At 36.8% G+C, this 14,551-nt stretch overlaps 1 long non-coding RNA gene across 1 annotated transcript in view; it reads right to left on the reverse strand.

Moving 5' to 3' along the window:
- The window catches only part of LOC116216529, a 76,703-nt gene that overhangs the window by 51,991 nt on the left and 10,161 nt on the right, over nt 1-14,551 (reverse strand). Inside the window, exon 3 of the long non-coding RNA XR_004159439.1 lies at nt 257-396. This is a non-coding gene — a long non-coding RNA (uncharacterized LOC116216529). The remainder of the gene's footprint in view (nt 1-256; nt 397-14,551) is intronic.

Raw genomic sequence — 14,551 nt, forward strand, 5'->3', positions numbered from 1 at the left:
GCCTAGCCTTCATGTATGCGTGTCATATGAATTGATACGCGACTAAGACTTAACATTCATCTTTGTATTTTATGAAGAATTAGCAAACAAGGAAAACAAACAGGAAGATCTTGTTTAGAAAACCCTCACTTTGAAGGACTGACAAAAGCTACCTCACTATAACCATTGCAGCCAAATGACACTTTCTATGACTGGCAGAACAGAGCAGCACACAGTATTCGTAGGGGATTCCTTTGATCCCAAGAGTATCATTTACCTGCGTTACGGGTCATTTGATTATTTGTCTTCTCAGTCAATATCCTTTGATGTAACAAACTCAGGATGTCAGTGCTCTGGTATATGGAGAAGTGATTAATTCCACCAGTAGCGTCTTCAAGGATGACATGGCCCTACAACCTAGACGAAAGAAAAAGCAACAAAAGAAAAGAATGCAATTAGACATAAACAGTGTATCTTTCTAACTCAGCTAAGAACCAAACTCTGCATGTTAGTTTGAGCGTGTTTTTGGGGCAGGAGTCGTTAGCTACACAATAGTTTTTGCTTGATATCTTAAATGTAAATCCTATACTCCACATAAATATATCATCTACGATGCAAAATCTGCAATGGGAAATCAGTACGTTTTAAACTGGTAATAAGACATACACTTATAAGTGAAAGAATTAATTAAGAGAAGTTCCCAAGAATATACATTCCTCATTTCTGGAATATCAAAAGACATTGTGCAGTTTCTTGAGAATGTCAGTATTACAAGTCCCACCTACCATCTACAGTGCTATTGTGTGGAACTCTTGAGGTACATGCAGTCTTTCACAAGGGCAAAATTACTTATTAACAAACTTCAAAATCAATATCAGATTTTGTAAGCTGTTTCAAATCATCCCTTACTAAACTGTTGCTTGAAATCTCAAGCAAGATTAGCATTTGATAGAAACATTAACTTCTGTAACATGACCTTTTCAGTTCATTTTCCACCAAAATAATTACAAACTAAAATATAAGCATATTTCTGAAGAAAAACAATTCGCTCCTGCTGGGCTTTGCTTATCACTTCATATGATGTGGCCAGACTCCATGCTAGCTTCTACATTTCTCTGAGGGTCACTCTGAAGGTTTCGTAGCCCAGAAGGGAAAAATGTCCACTGTTATCCATGAAGATGGAGAACCAGACTGAGAACACAAAGCTTTAACACAGAAGACAGAGGTTTACACCAGTGTTAGCAAGTACTGCAGCCCCACAGAAGTCCTGCAGAGGAAAATAGCTGGTGTTAAAGAACACAATATCCACATTCCATGCATTTCAGGAGTGTTTACGCAGTCTGGCTCTTATCAGCTCCTGTGTGCTCAGTGCCCGTTGACTTCATCTATATTCATCTTCAGTTCATAATTAGTTCAAAAGTAACCCTCTTTGCTATTTACTGCTGCATGATGCCAAGTAAAGCACAACAAACAGGAGTGCTTGGGATGTTCACTTTAAAAGTGCATTTCTGATAGATAAAAACTAAGTTCAGCAAACAGCTGGACAGTGTATGATTTTGTAAATGCATACAGTCAGTGCAGCTTTGCAAAAAGTCCAAGTTTAATAAGCTTCTTGTGCTTTGTTAGAATTAAGCCAAAGTACTCAGTCCCAAAATTCGATGCTTTACTCTGTTTTATATATTCTGACACCAAATAATCAAGTTCAAATTAGGCTTGAAGGCAGTCATGCTGAAAGATTACATGTCTGTTTGCATATTCCTCGTGGGCTACTACTGTAGATTTGGACTTTAAGATTACTCTCTGATGCAAATTTTCTACTTTTTTAATCCATCCACTATCTTCTAACAAAAAGTAATTTATCAGATCCAAAGGTGTGATCTCTCCAACTGAGTACAACAGAAAAACATGTGAAATCTGACATTTTTTATGGATGGCAAGGTTTATTGGTAAGAAATCTTCCGTATTTCTATCCGTGTTCGCTCATTTTTCTAATGGCATGGTGATGAAGTAAAGGTCATATAATTTTAATATTACACAAAAAAAGTAGTACAGAAAGTTTTGAGCTGTACATCAAATAAATTTCTTTACCATTTTAATAATTTTGTCTTTACTTTATGGGATGCACAATTTAACTATCCATTACATAGAAAATGGCATAGAGTTAGCAATTTACACTAAGATGTGAGCCTGAAATAATACCAGAAATTAAAACTGATGAATTTTTTAGTGCTTCAACCACTGGTTCTACGTCTCAGTGTGTTTTTTTCTCAAGCAAAGGATTATTTGAAGTGAAATATTATGACCTGATAGCACTACAGAAGAGTAACTCAAGTGCATGTCAGCTAGGGGTCTGAAGAACTGGTCATGTAGACTTGACTACTCTGTGGAAGATTTTCATCTTTTCTGTTTTCAGATATCTTGGGAAACCAGGAAAAATATGCAGCACAGAGTTCACATGGGATCTCTGCCAGTCCTTCATATCCGCAGCAGTCACAGTGTGATCTACAAGTTGATTTAACATGCAGACCTAGAACGGTCACTTTCATACGAAACTCCCTTATCTACCTTCTCTGGTTGTGATAGATGGAGGAGGTCAAGGCCCTGGGAGGAGTTATTTGCAGACTTTTCCTCCCTCTTTCACGTATTGCTTTTTGTTTTAAAGGGAACTGGAGTGATATTATTGATAGACCTGTTAAGGAAGATCAGCAGAACTGAATGACAGTAATACAGATTGAACTTTTCTGATGTTACTGATCCAGGCCTGAAGAAAGTGAAGTGGTAAAGTACATTTTGGCATCTTATTTTAAGGACTATGAAGGTAAGAAAAGAATTTCTGTAAAAGTACTAAAGGCCTTTGATTCTAATAGATACTTCTGGATACCCAGGCATTCTTTTTTTCTTTAACTATTATTTTTACTTCACTTAAACAATTTGATTTTAATAAACCATGTAAGAAACCATAATAAACTGTAAAGCAGCCAAGCTACCTCTCTTCTGTTCCTACCCCATATAGGTCAACCTCCAGCTGCAGTACAAAGAAAGTGTAAAGTTTTTCTAACAGCAGGAATGGTTTAACATGCTATAAAGCCATTTTGTGATAGGCTGTAGGGGAAAACAGTCACCAAATCTTCTAGTATTCTCTTTTTTATGATATTTTACACAAAGGGGCAGATAGTCAAATAGAAGTCTGATTTCTCCATTGCCTTTTTTCAGCTAGGCCTTCCACTGGATTCCTGAAACTCATACTTATGGTTTGCATACACACGTTACTAGCAGCATAAGAGCTCTTATCACAGGTTTTGAGCTGTCTTTCTTTCCAGACATTATTTAACATATTATTAAGCAACAAGAACGGAACTAGCAGAATACATATCATATACAATGAACACAACAGCAAAAATAATAATAATAATAAATGAGATCAGGTATTATGAAGGTGGGCAAGCAACATTTTTTATTGTCTTTTCTGTCTTATTTGTGAAGTCAATTTTCAAATCCAACATTCGGTGCTATTATTGAAAGATCTCAAATGAGTGCACATCCTAATGTCAGTGTTGAACACAATAATTGCAGAAATACCTTCACAAATGAGCTCAATTAACGCTTACAACATGAGTTAATAAATATTCTGAATTGAATGCCTGCTTTATTCCACGTAAATCACTGCCGCTTCCTGGTGAATGAGCCTATGAATTTATTGACCTTATGAGGCTCCAGCAAATCTTTTATCTTATTAGTCATTGTTCCAAGTCATTAGCTTTTCATTGTCTGATTCCAGATAATAAAAATACTATTACTGCGAAGAAAAAAAATAGCTATGTTCTGCACAGGGGAAGAAATCAACAAGGATGCATTCTATTTAACATTTAGTAAAATCTTCTTTATTTTCTTTTTTTTCTTACATTAGGAAGATCTTTATGACATTTTTCATTTTCTCTTCCTTTAATTACTATTCCATTCTTGCAATTGTATTTTAATAGAATCCTCTAGTAAATAGTATGAGTTTAGTTGCTATTCTTTTGATTATTGCAAGCAAGTTTTATCACTTTGGAACTAAGGAGTTCTTTTGCTTAAGCATGACACTTGAAACAAAACTTTCTCTTGAGCAAATGCTCCCATTTTTACCATGTTAGAACATCAAATTCTTCCTATAGTTACCCTGATGACTTGTCTCAGAATAGAGCTAGTAATGTTGTGATGTGCTGAACTAATTATTCATTACAGAAATTCCTTTCCAGACCTGAAGTCTGTAATCAGATGCATTTGTAGTCCTAGTTTGCATAGCTCATCATCTCAAACCCAGTCACAGCATTCACAGGAGTCTATGGGTCGTTAATTTCCTGCAGGAATGAATTTGTATAGGATGCCTAAACGCTCAGGAAAATGTTTCCCTATTTTAAGAGTATCTTTTTCTGTTTCGTTTTCAGATCTTTTTTTGCATCCTTAAGTTTATATCAGTTGTGTAGCTTGAGTGATAGCAAGGCTTAACAACCTTTTATTTTTAAAAATCTAAATTGATAATGCAAAATAATATAAAATACTCTATTTTTGTGTATGAAAAATCTTCAGGAGTCAAAGAGTTGTTATATCCTTAAATACTGTATTTATTAAGATGTCTTGAACCATTATAAATCACATCTGTGTCAATTATGGTTTTCAACAAAAAATGGTAATGTTTAAGTAACTAGCACTCAGCCAGCAGTTCTTTGATTTAAGCTCATTTTTTAGTTTAAGCTTTGGATTAAAAAGCAAAAACAAAACCAAAAAGTTCTCTCTTCCCAAACATTCTTTGAACTTCCCTCTTTCCTGACTATAGCACTGCTCAGCACTGAGTGGCAGCACAGGAGCTTGAAGAATGAATACTGAATTTCTTACAAATATCTGCACAACTGAATGCCAAACCTGGCACAGACTTTGAGGTCTGTTTGTACTCCTTTCAAGACCCTGAATCTGATCTAATGGAGATAACATAAGCTACCATCAGCGAAGACACTTTGGCCTCGGCACACGTATTACGGAAAATGTTATGCACAACTAGAAATATAGTCTGGAAGGAGCATGAGAGATAGAGACACAGAATGAGGGAGAAGGAAAAGGACAGAACTAAAAGAGAAAATTTTTTAAAAATATAGATAGGATTAGATAGGGAAGAAAAATAATATGAAGTCTAGAAGATAATCAAGAGAAATCAGGAAATCGAGCAAGGAAGAAATTGTGGACTCAGGATGACTTATTCAGCCACCCATCCTTTTTATCACTAAATAGTCTTGATCTTATACTAAAGAAAGAGCCATTATGTTAGATTTCTTTTAACTATTTAGAACAAGAAGTGCCTTTCTTCATTGCACCGCTTAAATTACACATGTTTAAGACTTCCTTCTCTGTCAGTTTGGCTCTTAGGCCCCCTCTCCAGGTTCTTAGACTATTACTAAAGAAAGACTTCAACGAAGGCTTTTGTAGCCTTCATCTTTAGCCAAACGGTTGCTCATAAACACATGCAACAAGAAAAGTGTTACGCTTCTCTGGTTTGCTTTTCACCAGTTTCAGCCAGGCATAACACTTACTCAGCAGTAGTGCTGTTATATTGGCACCATCAGAGCTGAAGAGAGCACAGCTGGCAAGCAAAACAGCTTCCCATTTTGTCATACGAAGCAACAACTAGCTCAACAAGTCCAAGACCACAACACTAAAAAACATGGACATTCCAGCGAGAGAAAAAACTACAACAAGAAGGAAGTGAAAGAGAAACGTATGAAAGTTCTCCGGATGAGAAAGGAATTGATGAATACCTTCTGCTTGCTTAGGAAAACCCAGGATGGACACCAGCACCCCCTGCCACTCATTCAGAGCACAGTAAGCTCGGTGCTTGAAGAACGTACAGCATTCTGTCATTTGACAGTGCTCAACACAGTGCCTGCTCCTTTTTTGAGAAGCTCAGGCTTCTTCCTGCTTGTGTCAGAGATGTGTGGACGGGTATTTCCTTTGATCAAAGTGGCAATTTGCTTATTTATTGCATTCATAACGTTTCTTATCCCACTTCTTCCAGGAGGATGGAAAAAAGGCAAAGGGAATATGAATGGCTCTTCTCAGGTAGTTTTCTTACATTGTTTCTTTCCCAATGTACTGCTGTAGGTGAAGAAGATGTCTGTGCCTCCTGTTGTGAGCAATTTGTATTCACATGTCCTTTGCTTTCAAAGTAGTCTTTTGTTCAGATGGATATGTAAAAAGCAGCATTATCTCAGGGTGGTTTTTGCTGTTTCAGTGCCAGGTGGCCCCACCAACTAAGTATTGGCATGTATTTGCTCAGCTGAATTGGCTGCTGAGAACAGTTATACCGAATTGCCCCCCTATTCCCCCAAGAGTGTTTTTGGCCTGTGTAATCTGCAATATAACTATTCCAGCTGTTATGGCTCCGGCTGGGATTGAGTTAATTTTCTTGGTGAAGGCTCAGATGATGCTTCTGATGTGTTCTGGATTTTTGTTGAAAAAATGCTGCCCTGCCAGTGAGGGGCACAAGGAGTTGTACCCAGAGGGGCCAAAGGGAGACTATTCCGGTAGGCATCCTGAGTGCACCATTCTGGTTCGGATGGTGGGACTTGGTACTATAAACACAGATTGCTCAGTGGCCAGATTGCTTCTGAACCACACAAACCATCCTTGGGACAAAGCTTTATACACACAAAGACAATCTGTACAAACCTTATCAACCAATTTTCACAGTAGGAGGAGGAATTAGGCTCTATTCACTGAAAAGCTTTGTAAAAGGAAAAGTTTTATCTAATCACACACCGTGATTTCAGATGAGGTTATCTGGTCTCCAATGTGAAACGTATGAGGTCTGGAAAGCAAATCACTTTTTTTATTTCCGTGCAGATAGGAGCAGATATTACATTGCAAGGGGATGAAGGGCTCTGCACACCAAGGTCTTTGCTTGTGAGAGGGTCAGAGGAAATTGGAATTTATCAATTGGAATTAAACAGAAAAGCTGACCATTGGTTCCTTCTTATTAAACAAAATTTTAGGAGCTGGCAGGTGTGAAGGTGACTTGATCGAGGTTTTACTTGTGCCAGACAGCTCAAGATACATTTATCAGAAGACTGCAACTTCCAAGGTGAAACTAAAGTCTTTCTAAGATAAAACATTTACCTCAGGATTCATCTTTTGTAAAAATACTACTGTCGGATAATATAGATCAGCTTCAGATTTTTTTTTGTCACCTTATTTATTTTATGTGACTAAAAAGACTGTTACACAGTCATGATGAAAATTCTCCAAGAACTGTTAAAAAGACAAACATTTTTTCATAAAAAGTAGTAGTGCAAGTCCAATCATTTGACAGCACAATTAATTTCTCTATCCATCACATATCACATAATTAATTGAATTTAATCCTATTTCCATCTAGAGGTAGAACGTCCGAGAAGTTTCAAGCAAACAAAAAGCACTCTTCCATAGAGTTTATTGACTACTGAGTCAATAAATACAAGTATTTCAACCATAGAAAGAATCCTAACATTAGTGTTATGTTATTTGAGATGAATTGTTCACTTTTTGCCACGTGAATGCTTGGAACCTAAAGCCCAAGGCATGAGAACCTGTCATACGAATACGACCATTTCAGACTCTCTTTCTGAATCTTCCAGGCAATTCTGCAAACTCTCACAGCACCTCTGTCATCAAATACCTTGCTCGTTGCATCTCCTCTCTGTACTGAGAGCCAGCTTCATCATACGTGGAAGTTTTCAATTTCACACAACAGTGATTTCTTCATATGTTCTAAGTCACGGTTAGAAATCAGAGTCTTTTCTAAAATAAACTACTGAAATCACAAGGAATTACAATATTTGACAGTTTTCACCCAAGATTTTCTCCCTTTGCTCAGCACAACAAGTACCAGAATTTGACAGATAATTTCAGTTATGCAGCTGTGGAATCTCCCAATGCTGCTATGTTAAAATAAATTATTTACCAGTGATGGCTGTTGTGATGATAACTTCTTTACTCATAGGACCAACTTTCCCTACGTGTTTACAGTCTGCCAGCTACACAAACTCTAACCTGGCTGCTGAGTGATATGCCTAAATCTACTCTATATAGCATGATAAAGTGAAATATATATTAAAAACTGTATCTGATTTGAATTTTTTTTGTGTATGACCATTTCTATCTGTGCCACTCTGTACTCCAAAGCTTTCTTTTAAATATATATTATGGTTTTGTCTATGGTGTATTTAAAATACAACTGTTAAACAAATTCTTTCATTTATCTCAGTTTTGCTGCTGGTGTGGACCACAGTTTTTTAAAGCTGTTCCTAAAATCTACTTTTCAGACCACCTTTTAGGGACTGCAATGAAATTCCTCAATAAATATCATTAGAGAAAATTATTATGTGTGTTTATTAACTTGGGTACAGGTTTGATTCCTTCTCTCCCTGTCAAATCTTGCTTAGATTACAAACCCAACTCCACTGCCCTTGACTACAGTGAACCACTCTGTGCGTTCCTCTGGCCTCCCTACCTAATTCTTCTTTTAATATTGCAAACCTTTATATTTGCTCCTTCTAACCTATAGCACTCATGAATAACAAACAAAGTTTATCTTATTGCAAATTTCTGGTGAACTTCAGCTTTCATCTTCATGTTTGAAGAACAACAACAGACTGTTGGGAAATTTACATTAATCTGCTGGTTTTCTCTGCTTGCATGCTGATTGATCTGCCACCAAGAAAAAGTCATCATCATTCTAAGTCTTCTAACACACCATTTCTGGATGGTTAGTACTTTCCCTTACTCATCATGCAACAAATGAATGACCAAAAAAAAAACCCAACCAACAAGATAGATGTCTAACATCAGCATTAATGATTAAATATTCTAGTTGCTTTAGCTTGAGAATGACACCTGGCTACATAGTCATAAATACGTTACAAAGGATGGCTGGTATGGTGTATGCTTCAGGCTACTTCAGGATCAATCCAATTGCTAAGAAAACCTTTCACAAATTCTGGGAAATTTAGGTGTGTTTCACTCCTTGTTATTTGCTCCTAGGATAAAGATTTAATCCACGTCAGAAATGCAGCTTGGCAGCCCTTTTAAATACAAAGTACAGTGATAATTTACTTGGATGAAAATTAATTAATATATGCTTGAAAAGAATATGATTTTTAACTCACTGACAGTAAACAGTTCAGCCCCAAGCTGTGTGTTTTACCATTTTTCATTCCCTTAAAGTATTTCAGTCATACTCTTGCATAATGGATTTCAGACTGACATTAGGACTGCTTTTCTTTCACCAAAATTATTTCTCCAGCTCCTCAATCGTATGTGAAAAAGTTGCAAACTACTCAATTGGAGAAATTCAGACCTTCCATCTATCTCTATGATATCAAGCTTCTATCCCACTTTTGTACTGACCAACAGATGGATGTGTCTGTACATTAATCTTCGGTATTTACCAGTTATGTGAAGTAGGAGTAAAAGCATCAAGAACATTTTAGGCATCTTTGCAATCACATAAAATGCAGAAAAGACAAAATGCAGAACTCTGTACTCTGGTCTGGGTATCTGAAAATCCAGACAATGGTTAATACAGCCTGTTCTCACAACCTTTTTCCTATCTGCCAGCCACTGGGAAGTGAGATTCTTAGACTGAAAAAGTATTAAAAATAAAACACCAGAAATGTAAAAGATCACATCAATCACACACAGAACTGCCAGAAATTCTTATCCTACTTGGAAAACAGTTTTGGAGAAAGCGTTTTGCATGTTGGCAACAACTGCTTTGCACAGCTGTTTTTCCCCATAATTCCGAATATCTCAGATACTTAGAAACCTCCCTGCAAGATCTGTTTGGAAAGTTATTCATCAGATAGAATTTAACCAATTTAACAATATCTAGTCTAAATTTTACCACCGTATTTCATTATGATTGATAATGTCAACGTTCATCAAAATAGCTACCCTACAGAGCAGGGAAACAGCAATGTCAGCAGAAAATATCTCTGCTGATAAAGCTGCAGCAGCACTGAAAGGCAAACAGTGCTCTAAAGCACGACGTTCTGGAGTCACAGATCCAAGTGAGAGTGGCTGATAAAATGTTAAAGAACAATAAAATCTCTTCAGCTCACTTTTGCCCTGCACAGGAGAGCACCACGCAGAAATTTCCAACCCAGGTCTGATGTAGTAAGTCTTCAACTAAAAGCTGTGGTCACATTGGCGTGGCTGACTGCTAAGGTTTTCTCTCCTGAAAGCTGAGCCAATATAACCCAAACTACACTACTTCTGGGATACAAGCAACAGAGTAATGATGCTTTCTCTACCTTATGCAGAGGAAAAAGCAGAACTTGCACTAGCTGTAATAATACTGGTATGGAGTTGTTTAGAAAGAGCAAGAAAAATAGACAACTCCGAAAGAAAATGAAGACAGCAAAGGAGAAAGCCTTGTGAAAAAAACAAAACAAAACAAAACAAAAAAAACAAACAGTAAAATGGGAGACATCAATTAGAGATAGTGAAAGTAGATTAGGAGTAGCCCTTATCTGTTTAACAGAGGTGGTGTGAAGCCTGAATTGCCTTACCTCAACTCCTGAGGGCATTTCTACCCTGGTAGCTCAAGGCAGCTCAAGTATCACCTGCCAAGGGATGTGAATGTCCAGATGTCTGGGCAGTCAGATATGCATGCCTTGGCTGCATCACACCCATCCATAGCTGCCTCTGTGTGATCTCTTTTACTTATAGATGAGCAGTGCTTTGAATTAGAAGTGTTAGGAGCCCTAACTCAAGTATCAGCAGTAAAAGCCTAAGCTGAAGAGGTTGCATAATAGGCAGGAGTTTTGACCTTGTCAGGAGCTCTTGCTCTCAATAAAGTTTTATCATAGTACAGAAATCTCTTCCTACGTCTTTGCTAGGACTTCTGTCATTGCTACACCAGAGCAAATGTGTCCTGATCATCACTGCATGACTGCAGGCACTGTATTTTGAAATGCACTATTTTTAAGGCACTTAAAACTAAATACTTGTTGTATAAATACAACATATTTATATATGTTGTATAAATACAACATATATAAATAATGGACCCGCCGTCTGCGTTTTTGTTTTTGTTTGTTTTAGAAAATGCCAAAAAAGCTACTGGTGCTTTGGGAGCTATAGATCAAATCTATTTGAAACAGACCCTCACAGGCAAAATACAAAATCTACTTTTGTTGCATTTTTTCACTCAAAACAGATTGAGGCAGTAGAAAATTGACAGAAAAAAAAACAGACTGCTGGTCACTGCCTTTTAAACCTGCTGGTATTATTTCATGATCCATCTCTTCCCTCTACTGTTCCTTATACTGACACTATAAAAAGATTTGGATTTAGGAAAGGATTATACATTTTATTAGACTGATACGTGTATGTGAGGGAAAGAGACAAAGCTTTATGACGGGTTTGAAATAGAAGCCAGAGGTTGAGAATAATTTCTTGTAAACATATTAATTGTGTTAATTCGTTAACATGAGGGAATATAAAAAGTTGCAATAGGCATAGCAAAACTGTCAGTAAGGGGAGAGATTTGGAGATCATCAGTTCATGTGGGACAGAGATACAATCAGAAACTGTTAGGTAATGGTGAAATGTAGGGGGGAAAATATAACTTGCTATAAAACCATTACTTCTACTGCTTTCCTAATATTGAGCATTCTGCCTTCTATCTGACCTGAAGCAGGGCACGTGCGCCTCTAAAGTCATCTGTTTTTCTCAGAGAATGGGTTGATGTGAAGAGAGAAACTTCTCCCTCTAAGTCTTGTCTTAGGATTGTCCACAGCCACAGTAACACACTGATTACACAGTGGATTCTGGGGAGTTCAGCTTTGTTTTTGAGCAGTGCCTACAGTAACAGGCATTGACTACAGCCCAGGCTGCACAGGCATTGTGGTGGCCATACAGTACTGATCCAACACTTCTTTCCTACTTCTTCCAAAGCTCCAAGCAACTTCTGCTGAATGCATGACTGAAGAGATGGGCACTACGTTAGTAAGTATCGTGGTTCAAAAAAGTTTCAGCTTCTAAAAGAAGATTTTCTTCATTTGTATAGTCAAGGACTAGCAACTGTGACAAAACCGAAGCCTAATCAAAAACAAAATACATGAGTTTACAAAAAGTAGCAGCCAATCAGCCTTATGTTGCTATGAGAAAACATTAAATCATCTCCTATTGTTATGAAAAGGAGCAGTGGCAATTTACAACAGGATCCAAATGAATTAACTGTCAACCCAACTCCAGCATATAAACAACAATCACAGTAAATTAACACATTCTCCAGCTGCTGGAGCAATCAAAACAAGGAGAAATAGTACTGTAGCTTATTAAAAATAATAACAATAGACAAAGTGAAATAAAATATCTCTTTTTTCAATTAATCTTTGTGAAAATTTGAGTTAAATACTTTCGTGGCTGTTTGCGTATTTATGTGCTGCTTTGTTGTTTTTTTTTTAAATGTGCTTTTAATGTTTTGTTAGAAAATCTGAACATACACAGTAATACCAAGTAGTCACTTTTCTTTTCTTTTTTGGGGCACTGCTGATCACCTCTAGTAGTTTCAGATGTTTTAGTAAAGATCTGTAGAAAGAGCTTTTACTGTGTATTTCAACAAGTAGATGCGGGTCAATTTCTGCCAAAATCTAATGTTAAATCTGTTTTAACAAGATAAAAGAAATAAATTTAAGTTCACACATATTGAATAGGAAACAGTCTTGTTTCATTAAATGGGATCACCTCAACATGCAACGTTGGGATCTCCCAATTTATCAAGGAAAGATAATTCTAGGCAAAAAAAGAAGTTTCTGCCTAGTGCTAAAACAAGTGGGCATCCCAGATCTTAGCAAAAAAAGAAAAGATGCATTTTGATTTGGATAGCCCTTTTCTTTGTACAGAATGACCACTACATCAATCAGGGTAAAATAAAAATTTGAAGCCTGTATCTAGTTTTGGAAAGAACAAATCCAAATTATGAGGGATTGAAGTTCCTCCTTATACAAACGCAAAATTAAACGAAGAAACAGAAATATTTCTAAAAAGCTTTCAAAGGTTTTTAGAAGAGATATAATTATCCATTATCTATTGTAACGATAACTGTGTATTGCTCCTCTAGCACATCTAAACATTAACAGTGCCAAGGCCTCTCAGAGTTTGCAGTTAAACACAATACTATTTGCTTCATAGGTTACTCTACCAAGCTTTGCCTCTCTATTTCTTTTCCCTGAAGTACTGCTTTATTTTACAAACAACACAATACAGATGTCAGCTTGCACTGATTTTAAAGATGAAGATATTTGGTATGCATGTGATTAATCCATTAAGTCTAAACTATGCTATATTACCAAAGGGTGGACAAGGGGTTAGAGGGAGACAATATCATTGTTCCTCAGCATGAACAAATCCATTCCCAAAGGGACGATCTTCATGTTTGTAAGACAGATATTTCCATAAAGACAAGATTTATAAAGCTGTATAAATTATGTGTCCATGTCAATGAGACAAAAGCAGTCTCAGCACCGGGGTGTGCATTTGATCGCTTAACAAAATAGAAAGGAGCAAACAATTCTCAAAAGATCTCTTTTCATCACTTGGAAACATCCACGGGATAAAATGAAAGTAGAAGCAAACCTTGTGGCTGAGATCAAGAAAGGAGTGAAGCTTTCACTTTAAAACAACAACAACAACAGCAACAAAACTAAAAAAGCTGAATAAAAATCAAATGAGCAACTTGGCTCTGAGAATGTGAAAACTGAAACCAGTTGGACCTTAGATGCCCAGTTAATGGGTGAACACATTTCATCTTATCAAAGTAAAATGCTCTTTAGTTTGGAAGTGTGAAATAAATTATACACTTATTGTAAATAATCACAAATCCATAGGTCCTTTCAATGATAAGGACAGTTTACTGTCAGTGACTGAAAGTTAATATGATCTATCTTATATCTGATTCATTTTCTGTTTCAGCTGGCCCTGATGTACAAACGAAGGAGATATAATCATCTAAAAAATATGAAAATACAACTAATAGACTCCAAGTCAAATTATTAGGAGAATTTAGCTTCATCTCCGTCTTTTAAATCTACAATACACAGAATCATAGAACAGTTCATAGGATGGTTTGGGTTGGAAGGGACCTTTAAGATCACCCAGTCCCAACTCCCCTGCTATAGGCAGGGACACCTCTCTCTACACGACATTGCTCACAGCCCCATCCAGCCTGGCCTTGAATGCTTCCAGGGGCAGGGCATCCACAACCTCACTGGAGCCCATTCCAGTGTCTTACTGCTCTCACAGTAAAGACTTTCTTCCTAATATCTGGTCAAATCTACCCTCTTCCAATTTAAAGCCATTTCCCCTCGTCCTGCTGCTACCTGCCATTCTAAAAAGTGCCTCTCCATCACAGTTGACACTTAGTATGGGATTATATCCGCATATTGAACTCAGGAGAAATCATTTTTAAGAAAAAGTATCTGGAATTTTTCTTTTAAATTATTTTGTTGGGGGAATGTGTTTTTAAGTCAATAGAAATTAAAGGTGTCTTTTTTTTTTT

Source organism: Meleagris gallopavo, chromosome 4 (genome assembly GCF_000146605.3).
Source record: "Meleagris gallopavo isolate NT-WF06-2002-E0010 breed Aviagen turkey brand Nicholas breeding stock chromosome 4, Turkey_5.1, whole genome shotgun sequence".
NCBI classification, from domain to species: Eukaryota; Metazoa; Chordata; class Aves; order Galliformes; family Phasianidae; genus Meleagris; species Meleagris gallopavo.